The sequence below is a fragment of the Alexandromys fortis genome, unplaced genomic scaffold (assembly GCF_014885135.2).
Source record: "Alexandromys fortis isolate MF-2015 unplaced genomic scaffold, M_Fortis_MF-2015_v1.1 scaffold_80, whole genome shotgun sequence".
In the NCBI taxonomy this organism is placed as follows: domain Eukaryota; kingdom Metazoa; phylum Chordata; class Mammalia; order Rodentia; family Cricetidae; genus Alexandromys; species Alexandromys fortis.
The window spans coordinates 525,786-549,408 of NW_026068174.1; positions in this window are offsets into that span (position 1 = coordinate 525,786).

Here is a 23,623-nt window from a genome sequence, read left to right on the forward strand (position 1 = left end):
AAACTCTCTGAACCTCAGTGTCCACATCAGCCAGGAGAGATACTACAGCCATCTGAGTGCAGAGGAGCAGAGAGGAGCCGAGGTCAAGTCTGAATTCTCCAGTCCAGAGCCTGGTGAAGAACAGGCGTTTGGTGAATCTCCTCAGCCTTGGAAATATGCTTGATGAACCTGGATGGAAACTCTTTGGACCTGATGCTGAGGGCCAGAAAATAGCTAAGATTCAATTTCTCCCCTTTAGGACCTCAGTTTAGTAAAAGGAGACATCCTTCCTTCTGTCTGCAGGCAAGACAGGAACGAACTGGACACTCAGCAGCCCTCAAGCTTGAGCCTATGAGAGAGGCTTGCGCGGCCTGTTTTATAAGCTGGGGGTTCTTGTATCTCCAGCACTCCGGTCCTTGTCTTTCTTTAACCTCCCAACTGAGTGGTGACCCTTTCTAGGACTTTATTCCCAAGCCTTTCTATTTTGAGCCCTGCTGAAAAAACGAGAATCCAGGAGCCTGTGGGGAGCCAGATGTGACTGAGTCTTGCTCATGCTTCCACACACTGGGGAAGCTCCCCCTACACACAGAGCTTCACCCCTCTCTCTCCTGCTATTTAGCTATTTAGAACCCCGCCTTTATTCCCTCTAGCCCAGCAGAGCTCAAGGTCAGGTTAAAAGAAAGAATTTTTTGAAAGGAAATGAGAAGGCATGGGGCAGATTGGCTTCAGGCAGCAGAGGGGGGCTGAGGGGAGAGAGAGGCTGCATGGCTCAGGATGAAGACACAGCCGGGTGTTCTCAGAAAGCTGGGGGAGGGCACCGGTTCTCCCAACTGCCTTGGGTCCTTGGCTGCCCCTTGATTTGTACTAGGTCTTGCTCAAGTCTCTCGTGCTGCTCCTTCCAGCCTCATTAGACTCTTATTAGACTGTGCAATCTGGAGAGCAAGATGCTGTGGGCCAGCAGACCTTCTGCCTGCCCCTTTCCTGGGCATAGCAGCTCCAGCTTGTGGAGAAGCTTAGGGGTTCCCAGGCCTCCAGAGAAGAGGGCTAGCGCATGGAGGTGGCTCTGGAGAGCTAGCTCTGAGGGTAAAATGCTTGTCACATAAGCACAAGGACATGAGTTCGAATGCCCAGAACTCCTGTGCAAAAGCCAAGCATGGTAGTGCATGCTTACAACATCAGTTCTGGAGAGGGAGAGACAGACAGATAGATCCACGGGACCCTATTGGCTGGCCAGCCGAGCCTATTAAGTGAGTTCCCGGCCAGCAAAAGACCCTGTCTCCTAAAACAAGTTAATGGCACCTGGGGAATGGCATCTGAGGTTTTCCTTATATGGGTGTGTGTGTGTGTGTGTGTGTGCGTGCACACACACACACACTCACACATGCAAGCACGCACGCATGCATGCATACATGCACACACACACGCACACCCTGAGGAAAATGACTAACACCCTCCTAGCAAAGTCCTTAGCTGCTAGCTGGTCTCCAGGGGCAGCACAATATCTCCAAGTTCTCCTCCACAACCTAGCTTCTCCCAGAATCTGAACTGTGCTGGTACATGGAGTTCCCTGGCACAGGTGAACTGGTCAGCATAGGGCTCTACGGGCACTATCCATGGGAGGCTCAACACTATTCTAGTGACAGTGTCACTAGCTTGGGTTGGCTGGAGTCCCCTTTGGGGCCAACTATGGGGGCCACAGAGATACATAAGGTGCTATAGTGACATAGCTCCAGCCTCAGGGTGTGGCTACCCCTTCAGCTCATGCCCTGCTCTGCACAAGGTAGGGCGAAGAAAGATCAACAATAAGCCTGGTGGAGAGGGCTGGAAGGGAGCCGGCTGCCTAGTTCTCTCCCTCTGGACTTCCACAGGGCCAAATGCCTCACAGGCATGGTGGCACACACCTGTTACCTTGGACCTGGAAAGCAAAGGAGGGAGGATCAGAACTTTAAGGTCATCCTTGGCTACATAATAAGCTTGAGGCCAGCCTGGGCTACATGAGATCCTGTCTTTTAAAAAGATGGCATCTTCTTTCCCTCATTCTTTCTGAGACATTGTAGCCAGGATTTAGATGACAAATTTTAGACAATAGGAACACTTTAATACCAAAAATTTGGAAGGGATTCTTTTGGTTTACTTATTTGTATGGTACTAGGGATAGAACCCAAAGCCCTGTGCATACTATGTGAGCATTCTACCAGATAGAGTAACTTCCCCAACCCCTTTTTCTTAACTTTGAAAAATATATAAAAATAGTCACTTCTAAGTAAAAAAAAAAATCACTGTTGTACAGTACTTCCTTCCAAATGATACATTCCATCCTGTAAGGAGGTCAGTGAGACTCAGGAAGCAAACAACTCAGAAGCCTAAGGAAGTCCCTGAAACTGACAGGAAGCACTAGGCTCCTCCTTCCTGAGCTCATATAAGTAGGAAACACTGCTCAGAGTCAGTCTCAGAGGAGCAGAGCTGCCTAGAAGGGGCTTAGATCAGCCAAGCTGCCTGAAAGAGGCAGAGATACCTGAGTTGGCTTGGAAAAGATATTGTGATCTGTTGAGCTGCCTGCAGGCTGTGCACTGTGCTTCAGGTGCCCAGCTTTCATGAGCTGTCATTCCTGCTGGGATGGGCTTTGGCGACATAGCTGCCTTTGAGTCATTTCTGTTTCTGTAAGAAACCTGTCACCCATATTCCTCTAAGAAACCCCAATAAGACTCACTGGCTTACCAAGTTGGACTTTGGTGGTAACTATACTTTGGTCTGTTGTTGGTTCCCTATCTGTGGTGAGTAGATATTCGTGGGGAGTAGATATTCCTACTCGCTAGGAATAGTGTCACACAGTCATCATTCTCAATCCCATTATGCTAAGTTATACAAAATAAATTAAAATTGTTAATCTCTAGTGCTGAGCCCTTCCCTCAGAGGTTAAATCAGTTAGGAGTATGATATCCACATACTGATTTTCCCTGTTAATATGGATCTCCCCATGTATATTCAAACATATCAAATATAAAATTAGAATTCAGTTATTCAAGTAGGATTGCATCTTTCTTTTTCCTTTATTAATATTATTTTTAATTGATAAATTATAATCATGCACATTTATAGAGTTCAATGTGACGTTTTGATATATGCATCCAATACGGGGTGATTAAATCAAGCTAATTAACATATCCATCACCTCCCTCACCCATCATTTTTTCAGAGGAGACATTTGAAATTTATTCTCTTAGCTATTTAGAAAATGCATCTTGCTGTTTTAAAACTTGACAATGTATCCTGGGGATTTTTCAGCATCGTATCAGTGAGTATTAAAGTACCTTCTACTGCTAAATAGAGTTTTAAGAACAAAAGAAGAGGTCAGAGGTGGGGTGCTAACCCTGGGGGCTTTAGAGGAGGCAACTGACACCCTCAGCATTCATGACAAGCAAGGAGAAAACCGTGCCTGTTCAAGCTGCAAGGAGCTGGTCTTATATTCTCACCAGAGCATTTTTTTCTCACCATAGTCCTTGAGGGAGATCAGATTCCTCCCACATTTGCAGAAGCTGAAGGTGAGTACCAGCCTCCAGAGCCAGGAAGTGGCGCAAGCCCAGACCTGGAACCCAGGTTGTCCCCTCTAAGCCTGCAGTCTCCCCCCAACCCCACACCAGCAAGTCATTTAACCCCAGCTTGTGGGGACCTGTAGGACCCACCCCCGTCCATTCTTCCTCACCCCTCTGTCCTTTCTCTATTGGAGTCAGAGCCAGGTGGAGCTCTGAGCTCCACAAAGCACTTTGGAATTCATAAAATGGAAATTTATTGAACAAGCCTTTGGAGAAGGGAAGTAATGAAAGCCACTATATAAATTACGAGGCCATTGGTATTATACAGCTGGAGCTAATGCTGTTGGTCCCCAGAAGGGTACAGAGTCTTCCAGCTCCACCCAGCTCGCTGGCAAGAGTGATGAGCACCTAAGCCCACAGGCAGACAGAGCTGCAGGCCACTCAGCTCCCTCAACCTTGGAGACCTCAGTAGCTACCACACCCCAGGGTGGGGTGCTCTATAACAGGAGGAGGTCTGCTGTGTCCATAGCCCGCCATCACAACTGTGGCCCCTCAATTTGTAGACCTCCATTATTTTCCCTTCTGACCTTTTAATCTTGGAATGGAATAGCCGCATACATGGAGGCAACAGCTTTGGCTTCACTGGGTGAAACGGCAGACCCGACTATAACTTAAAAGCATCATGGAGTAGCAGGAACGCTGTAGGTGGTAGGTGAGGGAGACACAAGGTTGATGGGCACAACTGAGGCTTTCTGTCCAGAATCCATTATAGGCCTGTTTGAAGCTGAAGGTTTTTCCACTGTGGGATCTTCATTGCCGCAAAACACGAAAGTCCTGGGAGAGACCTCTGAGTGGGCTGGCCATCCTGCTAGGGTCTCTGGGTCCTAATTTGTTCACACTTACTGGGGACAGAGGCAGGAGGAAGGTGTGACAGATTTATCAATGGCAGTGGCTTCCTGCAGCCCAGGGCTCCTTGCCAAGAACTCCTCCAGCACAGCCTTGAGATCTTACCCCAGGAAGAAGTGCAGCACAGGGGAATCTAAACCCAGGCTGTGAGATGGTTAGGAGTCTGTCTCATTGGTTGCTTCGTCCTTAGTACAGTCCTGGAAGCTGACTGGTCATGTCTCACATCCACGCTGCTTCCTTCTCACCCTTGCACAGCCTGCTCTAGATGGACCTGGCACAGCCCAGAGAGAGCAGGGTCCTTTCCGCAAGGCACATCCCTTTTCTACAGGGTGTCCATCCTAGCTTTCCTACAAGGATCACTTTGTGGAAAATGGCAAGTTTGAACTCAGCTCAGTCTTGGTGCGTTTGCTGTGCAGCCTTGGACAAATAGTCTGCTCTCTCTGGTCTTCAGTTTTCCCCATCTATTAAATGAACTATTTGGGATAATAGAGTGGTTTCCAAAGCTGCTTGCAAATTCACCCACTAAGGAAGGGTACGAGAGCAGCTCCACACCCTGCCCAGTCCAGAGGCCCCATACCAAGGTGCCTGGTCTCTAAGGTGGGATTGGGGTGCTGCCTGCTCAGCAGAGCAGCGGGAGGATGTCACGGAGCAGAAAAGGGTGGAGGCATGCTTCTGGAACGCCCAGCATTTGACCACAGTTAGGGGACCTTGGACATTGACTTAACCTCCTGAAGTTTCTGTCACCTATGAAAAAGTGGGGCTGATAACTCCAAGGAAGGAGTTGCCTGAATTACTGAGAAGAGTGGACCCCATGATCCGTGAGAGAGGTTCCATTTCCCTCTGATGTCAGCTTGGCCCATCCCCACTGCAACACAGCAATGTCTGGGGGTTGAAGTGGGAATGGTGGGGCCTGGGTAGGCCAGGGTAGGGGATGGCAGAGATGGGGAGAGAGACCTTGGAAAGGAAAGGACAGGAGGTGGGGAATGAAATACGGCTCCTTTCCAGAATGTGCCTCTTAATCAACCTAATGTGTCTGAGCAGAGCCTCAGAAGGCAGAGAGTTGGGGTTGTGGGCAGCTGTAGCTGCCAGCTCTGGGATGTGGGTGTGAGGTGTTTGGACATGAACTGGGGTCTGGCAGAAGTGGGGAAGTTAGCCTCATGGTTGGGACTGTCTTCTGCTGTCTCCAGCCAGCACCTGGGAAGGGAAAGAGTCCTTTCTGGCACTTGCTAGCCTCTGACCTTTAACTTCTGGTTTCTGAGGCCTGTCCTGCTTTTGGATCATTCCAGGCAAGCATTAGGACTTTCGCAGCTCATGGGCCCATGGTGCCAGCATTGGTCTGAGGATAAGGTAAAGGAACCTAGGGGTTGAGTTGAGGTTCAAGTCCACAGTGACATTCAGTGGTGGCTCTTGCAGTCCCTAAAACAGGTTTCGCTTTAAAGGACATAAAAGCAGTCTGTTTGGAGCCAAAGAGGAGGAGCCATGCCCGGGAACCCAGATTTAGGTTATCACCAGTTTCACGTTCCAAAGTGACACTCGTTTCAGGAAGCTTTTAAAAAATACTTACTTTTAAAAAGTACTTTGTTTTAATTATGTTCTATTTGTGTACATCTGAGTGTGGGTTTGTCCACATGAATTCAGTGTTTGAGGAAGTCAGGAGATGGTTTCAGACATGCTGAAGCTGGAGCCACAGGTGGTTGTGAACCGCTCAGAGTGGGTGCTGGGCACTGAACTGGGGTCCACTGCAAGAATGGTGCATGCTCTTAAACGTGGGCCACCTCTCAGCCCTCTCGTGACGTTTTTATAGTCACACCATGAAGAAAGTCACCAGTCACAACTTTTCAAACACGCTGGTGGGGACATCAGGCAGGTGGGCTAACGCTGCCATAAACCACAGACGCCATGATGGCATTCTTAGTTGGGTGGATGTTAGCTAGGGACCTGCCCACCCATTCCAAAGGATTCCAGTCAAAGTCCAAGGCTAATGGGTTACAGACAGAGGTGGACAGTACATGGCTATAAGGGACTAAAGACCACTCAAGATAAACTGTGGCTAGTCTCAGGGCCCACAGTATTCCAGCCTCTCCCATCACTGAGCTGATCTGTCAGTGTTGGCAGGGACAGCTTCTTCCTGGGAGCTTCCATCCATACTCTCTCAGGTGTCAAAGGTTGGTGGCGCTTTAGATGATGGGCAGGCGGCCTACTGGCCCTTAGTAAAACCACGCTTCTTATGTCAAGCTAAGCCTCAGGTTCAGGAGAGGGACCACCATGGTCCTCTGCATCCTCTTCATCCCTCTGCTCTGGCTTCTTAGGAGAGACAATTCTCAGGAAGAGAATACGGCTTAGTGCATCTCTTGGATTTGGGGTCACCAGTGGCTTCATGCTCTACCCCAGCCTTTCTATGTGTTGCATGGGGATCCTGATGCCACTCTTGGCACAGGGAGGGGGAAATGTGAGGAGAAGAGCAAAGGGCTGAAGGAGCGCTTAATCCGCCATCTTGGATTTCCAGGTCTGGAGGAAGAGAGTGAAGGTCCTCGAAGGTCAGTAGTACCTGGGCCAGGGTGAGAAACTCATGGAAGCAGGAGGACGGTGCTTCACTCTGTGCCTCTGGGGCCATGGGGAAGCTGGGTGAGGGAGCTGAGGCAGACAGGTGTCCCTTACTTGTCAGAAGGTAGATTTCACCACGGGCCCTTCTTAAATACTGGAGCTCACAGACAGACAGACAGACAGACACACAGAAAGAGAGAGAGAGAGAGAGAGAGAGAGAGAGAGAGAAACAGAGAGAGAGAAACAGAGATAGAGAGAAACAGAGAGAGAGACAGACAGACAGAGACAGAGATAGATAGATAGATAGATAGATAGATAGATAGATAGATAGATAGAAATTTGCATGTGTTTTGCATAGCTCAGTAGGTCTCAAAGTCTGCTTTCAGGCAGCCTCAAAGCAAACAGAAATCCTACTGGGCCCAATCCATTTGTTTCAGCTTAAAGGACTCCCGGGCCAGGCCCCTTTGGAATGCAAAGTCTACAGAGGTTGGGGACATTGTTTCCAAAGCCACACAGAATGTATAAAGACAAGGATGTGAATAAAAATTAGGTCCCTGGTTGCTGCTCCTGTGGGCATTTAATATCACATAATGATAATGATGGTGGTGATAAAAATAGCAACGCTAGTCAACACTCACTTACCGAGCACATCCCACTTGCTGGGCACAGATCTAACGTGCTAATTCATTCCATCCTCTCACTCACCCTGGGTGGGAGTTAGTATTATTCTTACTGGACTCGCAGAGGCTCTTAAAAACGGAGAAGTTAAGGAGCTTGCCCAAGGTCACAGCTGGAAAGGGTAGAGACTGGATTCGAACCTGGGTAGTATGTGGCCATCAGCTACCCTCTCTGATAGCAAGTTTTGTCCTGTGTATTCACAAAGGAGCCAACCAAGCCTCACTAATTGATGCCCCAGGGCAGTTTCTGTCCCTCTCATAGCCTCTTCCTATATGCCACTAGGGTAGACTTCAATGCCAATGGGGGTGGAAGGCCAGGGTCCCTGTGGCTTTGTCCCCCCACCCATGACTAGGGGTTGATTGCCTGGAGTGCACTCTGTCTCCAGAATGCCAAGCCCAGAACAGCCAGGAGGACAATTGCTGCAGGAGTTGCATTTGTTAATCTTGCATTCGTTAATTTATTTTATTTTCCATCTTCAGAAATAGGACGGGCCTCTTGAACATAATATGCAAATGTATGCAAAGCAAGATGAGCAGGCATCTTCAGCGCACCCCTGCAGTAGAGGCACCGTGGCTCTCCAGAGCCAGAGGGGAGTGGGGTGGCAGGCAGGTAGAGGAAGATGCTTTGTTACTTTCCAAAGAGTAGCTCAGTCCAGCACTCTTGGGCTCCTCCCAGGGACCTTCTTGGGGCATTGACTGTTTGATCAATTAGAATCGATCAGTCTGGAGGACCATGACCATTTGATCTCGCAGGCAGGAAGGGGTAGACTGCAACACTTCAGTTCCAGGTCTCATCTTCCTTCTCCCACCTTCAGCCTCGCCAACCCCTACCCTGCTTGGCCCTCAGCCAATGGGTACTGCAGCCTGGGTGGCCTGGAAGAGACCCAAATGTGGCCTGTGGCCTGGGAAAGGCTGATGTGGGTGAAGGGTCTTCAGTCTTCTATCCCATAATAGCCTTTACACATTTCACCCCCAAACACACACACTGTGAGTTAGCCTGGGCCTCTAGGTACAAAAATGGGTCTAGAAAGTAACCTGTTCCCTCCACCCGTGCCTCACAGGCAACGGAGTTGCACCTTGGCAGGTAGTTAAGAGTTTTCTGGGCCAGAGGCCTTGGTCTGATTGCTAGAAGGGCTACCTTTGGCTCCCAAGGGAGCACAGAAAGATGAATTCCCAGCCTTGACCATGGCTGGAGGTGGGGGGAGGTGGATGGAGAGTGTGAGTGAGGGGGGAAAGAGAGGGAGGGGGAGTTGGCAGGGAGAGGAGAGAGATCTAGGGAGGAGGATTCCTCTTCCTCCTCTTTCCTCTCCTGCCTCCTTCTCCTTTCCCCCTGTCTACTAGGGACTCCAGTTCAAAACTAACTTTTCGCAGCACAAAGACAGCTTGGGAGAGTAGGGCGGAACGAGCTGGACTGAGACCCAAGAGTTGCTGAGTGGGACTTAGAAATGGGAAAGATGGTGGCTCGAGCTCTCTGGAAAGGGTGACCAGAGGGAGTCTGAGGCCGCTGACTATTGGAGAAAAAAACCAGAGTGGTTTATGCACATGTCTGGGGGGAACTGTCTGGATTGTTAATTGATACAGGAAGGCCCAGCCCACTCTGGGTGGCACCATTCCTTAGGCTGTCAGAAAGCCAGCTAAACATGAGCAGGAGTGAGCCACAAGGCAGCCTTCTTCCTTTTCTGCTTCAAGTTCCTGCTTGAGTTTCTGCCCTGACTTTCCTTAGTAATGGACCATTTACAATCTGTTAACTGAAACAAACCCCTTCCTCCCCTAATTTGCTTCTGATGAGGATGCTTTTTTTTTTTAAATCACAGCAACAGATACAAAACGAGAGTAAACATTTCTACATTCTTTAGACACAGAGTGGAATGCCATCCTGTCCATGCACCTGTCTCCCTACCAGGAGGACCGGAGGATGGGCTCAGGGACCAGGATGTGAACCCGGATCCTGCTGCAACCCTTTCTTCACAGGTGGTTCCAAGAGGAGGAGCTTGAAAAGCTGCAGCCTGTTGCCTTGGGAAGAATGCCCAGAAAGAAGCTAGGCTGCAACCTAGTGTCAGCGAGAAACCTACCATCTGCTCCTGGGGAAACAGACACCATCAGATCAGCCAAGTCAAACAGCCTGGGTGCGAAGAGGTTCCTGGAATCCCGGCAGTAGCAGCCAGCAGGCCACCCCACTTGTTCCCAGTGAGCGATGGAGGCACTGCAGTAAAGCAGCTGTGCACAGTCCCACCCAGGGGTCATCAGCTCCCTCCTGGGGCAAGCCTGGACCCCCAAGTCACCCGGACACTCTCCTTCCTCTCCCTTTCTCTCTTAGACCTTCTGGTCAGTGTCAGGTTTTACCAGAGTTGGAGAGAACGTGAAAAATAAATAAAAAAAATTTAAAGACAAATAAATAAGGGAGCAGTCCGCTCTTTTCCCCTTTAATTTTTTAAAGGAAAAATTAATTTTCCCTTGCCTAAGTACCTGTCACCTTAAATTAATGTTTCCGAGAGCAAAAATGACAGAGAAGTCGGGTCATTAGGCAAATTTTAATTAGAGGCTCAGATGTCCTTTACTAATAAGATGTTACATATATTTCATCCTGCTCTTGCTTCCCTACCTCCAGGACGGCTCGGCAACGCCACCAGAGGCTATTGGGGAACCAGGGAAAGAAGGCTGGGTTATTTTTGAGGAGAAGGAAAAAGAGGTGGAAGGGTATTTCTGCTATTTCCTAAGAGATGCCAACGTCTGGTCTCCGTGGTGGGCGTCACCACTGCTTCCAGGGCGAGCTATGTGTTTCTTCATGCCTGTGTGTATGCATGTGTATATATGTATTATTATGGTGTGTGTATGTATCTGAGCATACATGAACAAATATGTTCATATGGATGTGCATGTATGGTGTGCACATTTGAGTATGTCTCAGAAAGTATATATGTGTGTGTATGTGTATGTAATATGTCTATATGTATATACATGAATGTGTGCACATGTGTGTCTGTGAGTGTGCACATAGAGTGTGCATATGTGTGAGTGTGTATATGTATGCATTGATGAATGTGTGTATACGTGTGTGCCTATGTGAGTCTGTATGTGAGTATGTGATAGAGTGCATATGTATGTATGTGTGCATGCATGGACATGAGCATATGGTTTACATGTGTGAAAGTGTTTTAGTGCATGTGTGAGTGTGTTTTGAAGATTCTAATCCTCCTCAGAGTCACAATCAACTCTCATGACATGTTCTTGGAGTAGTCGCTTATCTTCCTGTGGCTCAGTTTCCTCACAATACAGGAGATGATGGATTCCTTCCTCTACAGATGCCGAAAGGGTTCCTCAGAATAAGGCTGCCTGATACCAGGAAGCCCTCCGAGCCAGGTGCACACGGGCCTGCCTGTGCGAGAGCCTGAGTGTGGGAGTCAGAAGTACGGCTTCAGTTCCACACCCACTACTTCTGGCCTTGATGGGGCACCTACTCCTCTGAGCCCTTAGAGGTTATCACGTGCAGAGAGCTTGGGGCTGGGATCTGCTCTACAAATGCCCCTCCCTCCATGAGTGGGATGAAACTCGGAAGACTAAGCATCTCTAAGAGGCAGGAGACACAGGAAGGAGGCCTGCCTGCCACCCACACACTTCACTGTGGGCAGCTCCAGAGACAGGTGTTGGGTCTGTCTGTAACTCACGGGTACCTCTGAGCATGCTTGCATTTGTCTGTATGGATGTGATCAGGGAGAGGGCTGGAAGAGGGTCTATCATGCCCCAGGGACTTCTCAGCTTTTCTCAGTCAAGTCCAAATGAACATCCTTTCTCCAAGGTCTTTGAGGACTGGGGCACTCTGGCCCTTCTAGGGACCTGGTGATCAGGGACCAGGAATGATTCAAGAGGTGACCTATTCTCCTTGTGTCTACTCTGATCTTATGACACAGTCAAGGTCAAGATTTGATCCAGACATAACATCTCCTACTATGTCTTGGGCACCCAGTCTTAGACCCCCGTGTCCCTTCAAGCAGTGAACGCGATTTTGTGAGCATTCCTTCCCTCCAGAGGCCTCTTGGAAAGAGGCTGGGAGGCCCACACCAGCTAATCTTATCCCTTGGGAATGTTTGAAGAAGCAGTTGGAATGGAGAAGCCTTAAGGAGGCCTTTGACTGGGTAGAGAGAGAACGGCACATACTATGCACCCACTGTGCTCCAGGCACTGAACTTTAGCTATGTTGATCCACCGGCTCAGGCATACTGCTGCAATTAGAGCTTTTTACAGACGGGAACACTGAGGCTGAGTAGTTTGCACAAGGCCACACACGTGATAAGCAGACTTTTCAGTGTAGCTCTGTTTGACCTTGAAGTCTTTCCTCTGTAGATGATGGAGGAGAGGGAAGGACGGTTAATTGCTGGGCTCTGGCAAGTGTCAGGAGCCCATAGCTTCTGTAGATCCAGCACCTTCCATTTCGACTTCATCCTTTCTCAAGGGCAGTGAATCAAAGGAGCCTTGATAGTTCCTCAGCTCTCTGGAGAGCAGGTATAAAGCAAGGTACCCGTGTGGGGCCAGGGCTGAGCTGAAACTGCAGCTTGCCCTGACTCACTGGCCCCAAGTTCATCTTTGGGGCACAAGGTACAAGCTGAGGGCAAAGCCATTGCCGGGGCCATTACTCACCAAGGCAACACCTCGGCAGCCAGCCGTCATACACTCAACAGCTGGACTCAGCTTCCCGTGGAAAGGAATGGAAATTGCATTCATTTTTCCAAGAACAAAGAGACCAGCTTGAACCGACCTCGCCTGTTTCCTCCCACCCCTGCCCTGTTCCTGCCTCTGTGTCTGGTTGCATAAGCACCTGGAGACCCTTTGGAGACCCAGACAGTGACAGGACAAAGACAGAGTGAAGCAAGGAGGCTGGGGCTTCACACCAGCTTTGAGAACCTTTGCCATCAACAACCTACCTTTCTCCACTCAGGGGAGAAAGAGCCTGGGCAGTGGGTGTGACAGGAAAAGTGAGGGCAGGGGTGCCCAGGTTGGGGGAAGAACAAGAAGCTGGGGCAGAGGAAGTGCCAGCTGGAATAAGGGCGTGCAGGACTGTCTTTGTGTGAGAAATATGTTCATACATGGTACCTCATTTAATTCTCAACACCACTCATCCTTCTTCCTCTTTTCAATACCAAGGAAGCATTACCAGAGAGGGTAAGTGACTTGGGCATGAATACATGCTGGGATGTGGATAGCCACCCTCTCTGACTCCTAGGTACTCTACCAGGTTCTATCCTGACTGGGAGTTTGGAATTCTGAGTTTCAATGAGGGGTATCAACGTAATACTGTTCCACAGGATGCTCTGTGTCTATCTATACATACCAATGTATAGACTGAGACCACATGGAGTGGCTTCCAAAGTTTATTCAGAGGTGACACCAGGCATGGTGGCACATACCTACAATCCAAACACTCAAGAGGCAGAAGCAGGAAGATTGTTACAAATTCATGGAGCTTGAGCTGTGTCAGGAGTTCCAGGCCAACCAGGAGGTATAAAGATATCTGTAGATAGCTCCTGTCTTAAAAAAAAAAAAAAGCAAGAAATAAGAAGTGAGGGTCTGGGGCCCAATGTGAAGCTTGGATGATGTGGGGAGGTATCAGGGTGTAGTCTGACCGTGTCCTTATGAAGTAGAGTGGAGGCTTTCTGCTCTCAGCGCTCCGCCATCATCACCCCCATATACTCTCAACCCTTTGGCTACGCTTCCTGCTCTGCAGGTGTATGTCTGCTTCCAGGATGGGAGTAAAGACAGCCCAGCAGCAGGGAGAGGAAACATGAGTGATTCCCTGTGCACAACGGTTCTCTTCTCTCCCCCACAAGGCACAGACCCTGACTAACATCTCAGCATCGAAGTATCAAAGTTCTCAGACACTTCCCTGCTCCTGGATACACTGAATAATGAATATTATCAATGCTGGGGTGAGGGAGGGTGGAAGGGAGAACTGTAAAATTTTGTGTGTGTGTGTTTGTGTGTGTGTGTATGTTGTGTGTGTGTGTGTGTGTGTGTGTGTGTGTGAGAGAGAGAGAGAGAGAGAGAGAGAGAGAGAGAGAGAGAGAGAGAGAGAGACTGATTCCTGGAAGCTGCATTTTCTTTTTTATTGCTTTTAAGGTATGGGGTTCCCAAAAGGACTCCTGGTAAGAGAATAGTAGTAGTTACCTCAATCCTCTGGGCTACCATGCTGAGCACTATGGAGCAAGAGGAAGAGACAGTTGTGCCTTCTGGAGGAGACCCAATTCCTAGCCTGCAGTAGTCTAAGCTTGATAGGGGAGGTATGAATCCCAATGGAATTGGGGACCCAACTTGAGAAGGTACCTGCTGTTCCCCTTGGAGTGCTCCTGTGCCAATAAAGAAGGTGTTATCCCAATTCTGGGTAAAGTGAAGGAGTGGAGGAAGTTAGGAGTGCCGAAGGGAGAAGGTATAAAGTTCAGAGTCAAAAAGATGAGCAGGAGAAGCCCTTAGCCTTGGGTGGCAGGTGTCCTGGTCCCAGCTGAGCACAGAGGCACACAACCCCACACACTGATCCCAGTCGAGAGGCATGTGCTCGTCCATGTGTGCAGGTCTATGCAATCTCACACCCAGCATGGGAACTCTTACTTTTTAAATTTGCTCAAAAGGGAATATATCAAGGAATCCATGAGGAAAAGATTCTCTTGACCCTTTCCTGGTCATCTGGGGGCAGAAAAGCTCAAACTGGAAGCAAAAAGATCAATATTACATCTCAGTCCTCTGAGTTGAAGATGCTAGCACTGCCCTCTGCTACAGTAGAGACAGTGGGTGAGGAAGGTAAAGGAGTAGGGCTTTAGTAGAGTCCTTTTCCTCCAGGGCCTCAGTCTCCCCATCTTCTCATCCCCTAATCCACCCCATGAATTCCTTTTGGCCTCCAACAATCAACCACCCACTTCAGGTCTGGCTTATCTCCAGTCATACCTTTTCTACTTGCTAGTCACCCAATTTAATTTTAAATCGTACCTGTTAAGTTGGCAAATTTAAAAAGGCACATACTGTTGATGTGCAACATGGCATTTTGGTGTTTTAGGCACATACGTGGCAAGTGCTCAGAGCTTTGAGTCATGAAAGACAAAATGCAAAACTCAAATGCTGTCTCCAAGCCAGGACACTGTATGCTTGAAATGGGGCCAGAGCTAGAGGATAGTCACTCCATCCCTCTCTTTTTATTGTGATGCTGCACTGGTCAGGACTGTGGTACCCATTTCCCCAAATCTCATCAATGTGCACATGGCGGAGCGGGGCATGGAGAATGGGAGCTGGTATTTTTCCCTATGATCTTCCCTCCCCATCCCATGAAAGGAGTGTGGATGGTCTTTTCTTCTGTGGAGTCCAAATGGCTCTCTCATCAAAAACACATTTGCATGACAACCGGCATGAAACAGTCCCATTTTCCCTGCTCCTGGCTTTGATGTGGGGAAGGATGTTGAGCCTCAGCCATCTGAAATGCAAGTGAGCTTTTCTTAATTTCTAAGGAGGTATTTAAAAGATTGGTCATCTGAGAAAAGGCACCACAGGAAGGAAGAAGGGAGCCCACCATTTACTGAGTGCTCACTATGCATTTGGTGGTTGGTCTTTGCATTTAGTGAAGTCTGTACAAGCGTCCTGTGCAGAAGGACATCTTGCACCACTCATGCTCAATACAGGGGCTGTTGAGATGGCTCAGCTGGTAAAGACTCTTGCTGTTAAGCTGGATGACCTGAGTTCAATCTCCAGGGCTCATATGGTGGAAGGAGAGAACTAACTTCTGCAAGAAGTCCTTTTGACACATAGGTGCACATGTGTGCATGCACACATACGTTAAGTAGATGAGTATAATAAAATATTTTAAAAAATAGCTACTGTGTTAGGCAGGCAGTGGTGGGACATGGGAATCCCAGCACTTGGGAAGCAGAAGTAGGAGAATCTCTGTGAGTTCGAGTGAGGCCTACAGAGTAAGTTCCAGGGCAGGTATCAAAGCTACACAGAGAAACCCTGTCTCAAAAAAATAAAAATAAAAAAGATACTGTGTCATCAGAAGTGGGAATGGCTACGTCACCACACAGTGGAAGGTAGAAGGACAAGCTCCCTCCATCCCAGCATCAAGCTCTTTTATGAAGTATTGATTCATTGATGAGGGCTCAAGTTTCATGGCCTAAGCACCTCCCCAAGAGTTCTATCTCCCAACTGAGCTACACTGGGAATTAAGAATTCAGAGACATGGATTTTTGGAGGACCCGGAACATCTGAACCACAGCCAATGATAACTGCTTTAATCATTCCAGTTTTGTAGCTAGGCAGTGGAGGAACAGAGAGATTATCTGGCTCCAGCTCACCAGATAGCAAGTGGGGGACTGTAGTTTCCAGTCCGCAGCCCATCCTTTTTTCAGTCCAAAATTAATGCAGGTGCAAGAGCAGAAACAGAAATAGCCTAAAAGCACTTCTTATTGAGTTATCCTAAATTGCCCTGCAATTATTGCCCATCTTTTCCCATCTGCAGGCCTCTCTGCTCTTCTTGCTTGTAACAAGTGAAATACTAGATTCCCTCTTGGGGAGAGTCAATTCTTTTTCCTTCTCTGGAGAAAGGGGATGGGGTAAGGTTTCTCTCTCCTTATCTTTGCCCTTTAGATCTCAAATATGCCTCTTGGGAAAATTTTTTTGTCACACTAAGTGACTTTACAAAATTGGAAGTGTTCAAACAATGTGCTCTGCTCCACAAGGGTCGTTTGGTGGCTCCCTGCAATAGTAAATCTGCAGGTGGGGAGGCATCCTGCTGGGACCAAATCTCCTCACTCCGGAGCCCGCTATTGCCATTGATGCTTCATTTCTCACCTCTGCCTGTGGAGGGATTATGTGAGGAGCAGAGGTGTGTTAGGGGGAGGAGTGCCCAAAATGCCCAGAGGAAAGCACGTTCCTAGAAATAGTTGGAAATTGTGACGGAATTGCCAACATTACATTATTTTGTGTCAATCATGTAAAACTCATGACAATGTCATTGCTGTGTGTGTGTGTGTGTGAGAGAGAGAGAGAGAGAGAGAGAGAGAGAGAGAGAGAGAGAGAGAGAGGGGACAGGAGGTCATCACAATCCTGGAGTTGTAAGAAACAGCCAAGACCAGCTCGCAAGCATGAGTCAGCACCATGGACAGCAGCCCTTCATCCCTGCTTAATGGTGTGTCTACAGCTAGGGTCAGAACTTCCAAACAGCAGGCCTCCTTCTCCTGACCCCGTTTATCTGATCCCTGACTTACCCTATGCCCTAGCTTGGGCATCTCCTGGGGCCATGAACAGCTGTCCCTGCCTTGGCACATTTACAGAACGAACTTGCTGCTTTTAGAACTCGGGCATCCGACATGGAGGGCATCTGGGCTGCTTGGGCCTCCTCCCTCCGGGGTAGGTGACCTTCTTATTTGATGAAGGAGCAGGTGTGTTTCTTTGGCGTTGGCTGGGATTTTTGCTATGACAGGTGGCCTAGAGCCATTGGACACGAAGTCTTGCCCCTGCCCCCACACCCAGGAGACTCTGGCTGCAGGGTAAGAGGAGAAAGATTAAAAACTAAGGCTTATTATAGAAACAGTGCCATAAAACCACAGGCTACAGCGATGCAATAGCTACAGCCATAAACTCAGAACCCACTCATCATAGAATAGGAACTGTTACCCACTAAGCGGCAACATTTATAGACAGGTAACAGGATTATACTTCCACTGTGTTTGGGCAATAACTGGTCCTTTATGAAGCTTTTGCGACTGCTTAATTATAGTGGATGGACAAAGAGGTCTGGGGTGGGGCAAGGTTAGGGTACAAGAAACTGTGGCCAAGGCTGAATTTTATGACCAAAGAAACAAGTGAAGTGGTCTGCATGTTTCAGACTGCCAAACACATGAGCCCTTTCTAGATTAGATAGAGAGAGTAAACCTGGAGATTTAGAAAACACAGTCTGTGAAGGACTCCTTAGGGGTCTCCCTCTCCAACTCTCCAGTGCCTTAATTGACCATGTCATGGTTATGGTCACTGTCAGCTTTCAGAACTCAGCCATGGTCCTGTTTGAAAAAAAAATCAAGTTTAGGTTCTTTGATTCTCTTACACTGGTACCTTGTAGAGCTCCCACACCCTTATCTTTCTAGGTAATGGGAAGAAGTTGATTTGTAGCCCGAACTCTTGGTGCTCTGAGAAACCTGGTAAAGAAAGGAAGTGGCACTGAGACTACCCAGGAGTGTCCCTCACAACTAACGAAGTACCCACCACTCCGAATTATGTGAACAATCGCTCTGCAAAATTTCATGGGACTCCAATGGCATGCCAGGTTCAGGATGCGAGGGCTGTGAAATGCAATAGACACATCTCTTCCTTCAACCTTTCCGGTTTCATATTGAAGTTGCAATGGTAACCAGTGAGTCAGAACATAACAGATCTGTGGCGATCTGCAGCACCCCTAGGGAATAAAGTCACAAACTTACTCAATATTGTGTCTGTATACACTAATGCACAACAGCTCTTGTAACCACCCTGATGGGAACGACGACGACATGACAGACACCAGTCCACCTCCATTTGGCTAACAGACTATAGAAACGGTAATCCCAAGAAGTGTAGGAATTTTCCCAGCAATACAACATAGGGAGGAGGAAAAGGCTGGAGCCCTTGGGCTAGCAAGACAAGAAGTTTGTCTCCTGGGAAGATTTATATTTGTCAAAGGCCCTTTCAGGAGACACTGGAGCCGAGATAACGCGATAGGAAATGCCACGCCTTGACCGGACCTGCTGAGGTGTGCATGGCTCCAGAGCTCTAAACGAAATCTCACATCAATACAGAACTCAGGCCCTCCAGGTAGCCAGTGCCTAAGCAGAGAGGGCTGTAAGCTGAGCAAAGAGATCCCCTCACTTCAGCAATCCAGTGGGTGGAAGGCAGCCTGACTACTGTCATGTAATATAAATTATACATTAACCAGATCCCAGTACCCTACCCAGAGAATGACTGGTCCCTGACACACAGCACAAGTCATATAACCTCCACTCCCTTCCCTCTATCACAGAGCATACGTCACACATTAACTAGGCTTGCTGCTCTGAGCTGCAAGACCTCCCATCCCTGGAGGACTTTATCCCACAGGCCTGAAATTCTACTGCAGATCTATTCCCTTACTCCCATTTCAAGATCCCAGTGCTTCCTTTCTTCCTCTTTTACCTTCTTTCCTTGCCCTCTAGACCCTAAGAACATCAGGAAGACATTTGTGGAGTCACTGGGTCTCTTGGTCTTTAACCCCAGCATGTTTCTTTTCTTTTGCTATTATTGGTTCAATTGACTTGTTGAGAAAAGATGGCCAAGCCTGGTTTGTTAGGGTTGCCAAGGCCCAAACTCTGATGCAAACATAATCCTCTGCTCTAGGTGCTCTTATCACACCCTGCTTCACAGTTGGGGAGATAGAATCACAGGGACGTGAACCAAAAACAGAGAGCCCCCACAGAAGGGCAACATCAGCCCAAGTGACCTGGCTCTGATGTATGTCTTTTCTTGGCAAAATTGTATCCAGACCAATCAGCATCTTTTCCCATCAGGCCTTGCCATTGCCCAATTCAAGCAGGAATCCTGCTGAGTAGGTTTAGCCTGAATCCTACATCCTCAACACAGTGATCAAATATCTTATCTGTCACCATCCTCCTGAGATTAAAGTGTTTGTTCCAGCAAGAGTCCTGAAGGTGAGCCCTCACCTGTGGTGTTTCCTCTGAGTAACCCTCCTGACAGCTGGGCCTCAAGCCACGCTCTGCCTCCACACGATGTTATGACTCCCAGGTTTCCATGTTGTGCTTGGAGTTGAGCCCAGTCCCTATCTCCACCTTAGATCCCACCTCAGGAGTCCTCATAGCCATTTTTATACTCAAAAATAAAGTCAGCTGGTAATTTCCACAAGTAATACCAACAATATTCACACTGACCTTCTCATCCTTGTTCTTAACCACCATCTTACATGGCGTTTCCCATGGTAAGGTTCAAGTCTCTGCTCTGTATTTACCTGCATTGTGACTTTGGATAAGCCATGTCTTATTATATGTCTAGGACTCAGTTTCTCTCACTGACAAATAGCAGCAATAGTAACCTTGTGTCCATCTGCAGCTTGGCCGCTTACAAAGAGCCTTGTCAGGCAGCATCCCGTCTCATGCCCATGTCTCTCTTTGAAGAAGATGCAGTCTTGATTTTACCTATGAAGAAATGCAGAGCTCAGAATCTGGACAAGGTTACGTACACAGGGCACGCTGGAACTGGAATAAGGTCTGTCATTAACTCCTTTCCCAGAGTCCTACAGGCATGAATTGGAATCCTAAGGGCACCCAACTGAGATCTACCTGCTTTTGTGTCCCAGAACAATGAACTGGACCAGGGACACAGGTGGTAGAAATAGAGGCAGTTTATTAAGAAGTACAACACGCCCAGTACCTCCCTATGGGTGTTGTTGGTCAGGGAGGCCCCAGAAGTTTCCCACAATGAAGCAGACTGTTGCCCACAAGAACAACTGGTGAGTCTCTGTCTCTGTCTCTGTCTCCTTTCATCTCCTGATGAAGGTTTATTCAGGAGGAGCAACGGACAGAAATCTCAAGGTTCAAATCAGGAGCAGAAGGAGAGAGAGCTTGAGCAAGGAACTCAGGACCGCGAGGGGTGCACTCACACACTGAGACAAGGGGGATGTTCTATCGGGAACTCACCAAGGCCAGCTGGCCTGGATCTGAAGAAGCCTGGGATAAAACCGGACTCGCTGAACATAGTGGACAAGGAGGACTACTGAGAACTCAAGAACAATGGCAATGGGTTTTTTGATCCTATTGCACGTACTGGCTTTGTAGGAGCCTAGGCAGTTTGGATGCTCACCTTACTAGATCTGGATGGAGGTGGGTTGTCCTTGGACTTCCCACAGGGCAGGGAACCCTGATTGCTCTTTGGGCTGACGAGGAAGGGGGACTTGATCGGGGGAGGGGGAGGGAAACGGGAGGCGGTGGCAGGGAAGAGACAGAAATCTTTAATAAATAAATAAGTTAAAAAAAAAGAACAACTGGTGAAACCCTGTGGCTGAAGATGTCACACACACCTTGGTTTCAGGGAATAGGGAAACCAAGCTGTACCTGAGCTGGAAGCTTTCCCCCTGCTGAAGAGCTTTCATAAAGCCAGCACACGCTATGTAGGTCACGAGGGGAGAGAAGCCATCAACAATCTTACCCAGTTACAAAATCTGTGAGTGACACTATCAACCTGTCAGGCACGGCGTGTCCACTAGGTCAGTAGTCATGACTATTACAGAGCTAGCCAGTTGTCTTCGGATAGGATTTGGGACTTGTCCCACAGGAAGGAATTCATACCCGATTTTCTCTACTCGGGTCAAAACCCCAAAGTTGAGATCATAGCCTCCCTCCCCTGGGGTGAGACTATTACCATTGTTTTGCTAAACGAATACATTGCCAAACTGTCTTGGAAATATTTAGATTTACACCCACAGATTAGTGCTGCTCTCGGCCTTGGCTGGCAGAGCTCCTGTTTGCACTGGACAGTGGTTAATGCAGAAACACACAACTAGTCAAAGTGTGGGGACCAAGTGACGGCTGAGCATGCACAGCTCTAGACGGACACCGATATCACCCTTCCGAGGCTCCGAGGAACATTGTAGAAGAGGAGATGGGAAGGATGCATGCACTAGGATGCAGAGGACTGCTGGGGAATGCTGGCATGTTGGACTCATAACCACAGCAGCTGTGGTTAGCTATACAAGACGGACAAGAACCAAGACTTCGCCCATCAGGAATTCTCTCAATAGTGAAAGAAGGGCTTATAAGGCCCCAGGCCTCTCTGGGAAGCTACTGGTGGTTAATGGCTCCTGGGGTACAGGGAATCATTTTCTTCAGCAGTGTAATGGTTGTTTAAGTTACCCATGCTCCAGTGAGTAAACCCCTCCCAACGCTCATGTAAGCAGCCCTACCAGACTTAATGAGTCATAAAAAAAACCAACGTCAAATCCCGAACAAACAAACCAAAAAGTTGTGGGCCTGGGGGGGGGGCTTGTTGCAAAGAAGGAGGTCAGTGGGAGTGGGAGGGGCTCAGGGAGGTTAATGGGAGCTGGAAACAGAGGGAATACATTGTATGCACATGAAGGTTGTCAGAGAATGTTCCATCTAAACAAATGAAATCCCTTGTATATGCAGGAGTAGAAGGAGCCCATTGACCTGCATAGCCCCTGGGTACCCAGTGCTCTGCTTCGACTAGCACTGACTCATAGGCGACTTCCTTCCTCCTCTCCGTGTGACTGTACGGAAAGATATTCTTTATTTCAATTTTTAATTAATTTATTTTTAGTTAAGACTCTTTTCAAATAAAATGTTAAGTCTGTTATTTAAAAAAGAGGGAACAAAATGAACACCCCAAGCTTGAATGCTGGCCCCAGAGTGTGGGGGGGGAAGCAAGCTCTTGGAGGCTGGAGAAGCAAGGCACTTTGTAGGTAATTTGCATAGCGCCTGTCTTCTTTAGTAGTTGGAGATGAGGGGTTCAGCTTTTTCTCTTGCCTGTCGCCCTAAAGGGGAGGAGTTTCAGGCTTCCAGTCTTCCCCTCCACCCCCGGCCCTGCATTGGTTTCTTTCATATCTCAGTGCCTCTTCCTCCCTTTCCCTCCCTCTCCAGCTTCACTGCTAGCCCATACCTGTGCTGGGAAACGAAGAGCCCATGGCAGCAGTGCGCTCGCTCGTACTGTGAGGCCATCACGATCCAGCGGTGCAGACAGCCACACCTCAACGGGCACCTGGGTGGATGAAGGGATAGTTTACAACTCCTTGCCTCTCCCAAGGCTCATGGGAAGAGGACAACCCCAGACCACCTCTTAATACAGACTTCCTTTAGAAACAGCCATGCAACCGCCTCTCGCCCTTCCCTACCCCAGCCCGAGGAGTCCTTTTCCCTTGCTCTTTCATCTTTTTCTAGTTCCTACCCTGGGGAAAGCCAGAGCATCTCCGAGCTGAGGCTCAACCCCCAGAGGGGCCAAAGGAGAAAGGGCAAAAATATAAAACAAAGATTATGCAAAAGAATTATCCCGCGTGTTTCTCCCATCTCCCTCATCTCCCCGGGTAAATTACCCTATTATTCTGCTCCCTTAGGACTCCCGATCGTCCTTATTTCTTCTTTTGAGCTAAAGTCATTCATGCAGAAAATTAGTTCTTTGCTTCGAAATAGCTCTGATTGTAGCCGTTGCTGCCACCAGCAGCAGCACCACCATGTCCCCGGGACAGTTTCCAAAAAACTACGGATAAAGGAAAAAAAAAGAAAGGAGTAATAAAAGCTCCCAATACCACCCCCCATTCAATTCGCAGGCACAGAGAAACATGGGGTGCCCATTTCCTGGGAAATAATTTCTTCGAAAGGCAAATTGGGTACTGAGAGGGGATGCAGATAGAGACCTAACCCAGAAACAGCTCTGGATGGGACAGGGACAAATGGCCACCATAGCCATGCACTGACATACTGTTCTCTCCTCTCAGATGCAGGCCTTGCTTCAACTTGAGTCACCAATGAAGCAGAATGGCAAAGTGGGTAAGAGGCCACTTTCTAGCTGGTGGTGTTGGCAAGGGTCTTAGAAGTTCTGCATCCCTAAGATTGCATCAGACAAATACCTCACCCCGTGCTCAGGGACTCAGGGGCTTCCTCAGCCTCTCCTCTCAGACATCCAGTAGGCAAGCCAAATTTAGAATGTCTGTCTTGATGTTGTTTCCCTTTTATACTGTGCTCATTCCACAGTCTTCCCCAACTCTGTAAATGCCAGGCTAAAATGCTCTGTGGCTTTGACTCCACCCCTTCACTGACACTTCCTTCACTGGAGCTAATTGACTTTCTTTACAAATTCCATAATGTTATGGCCTTTTCCCAGCCCACTGTTGCAGCGTGAACCCAGTCAACCATCACTGCTCACCTGGTAGATTCTGAAGTCGTCTAACTAGCTTCCATATTGCTTTCCTTGTCTCTAGCAAATTTT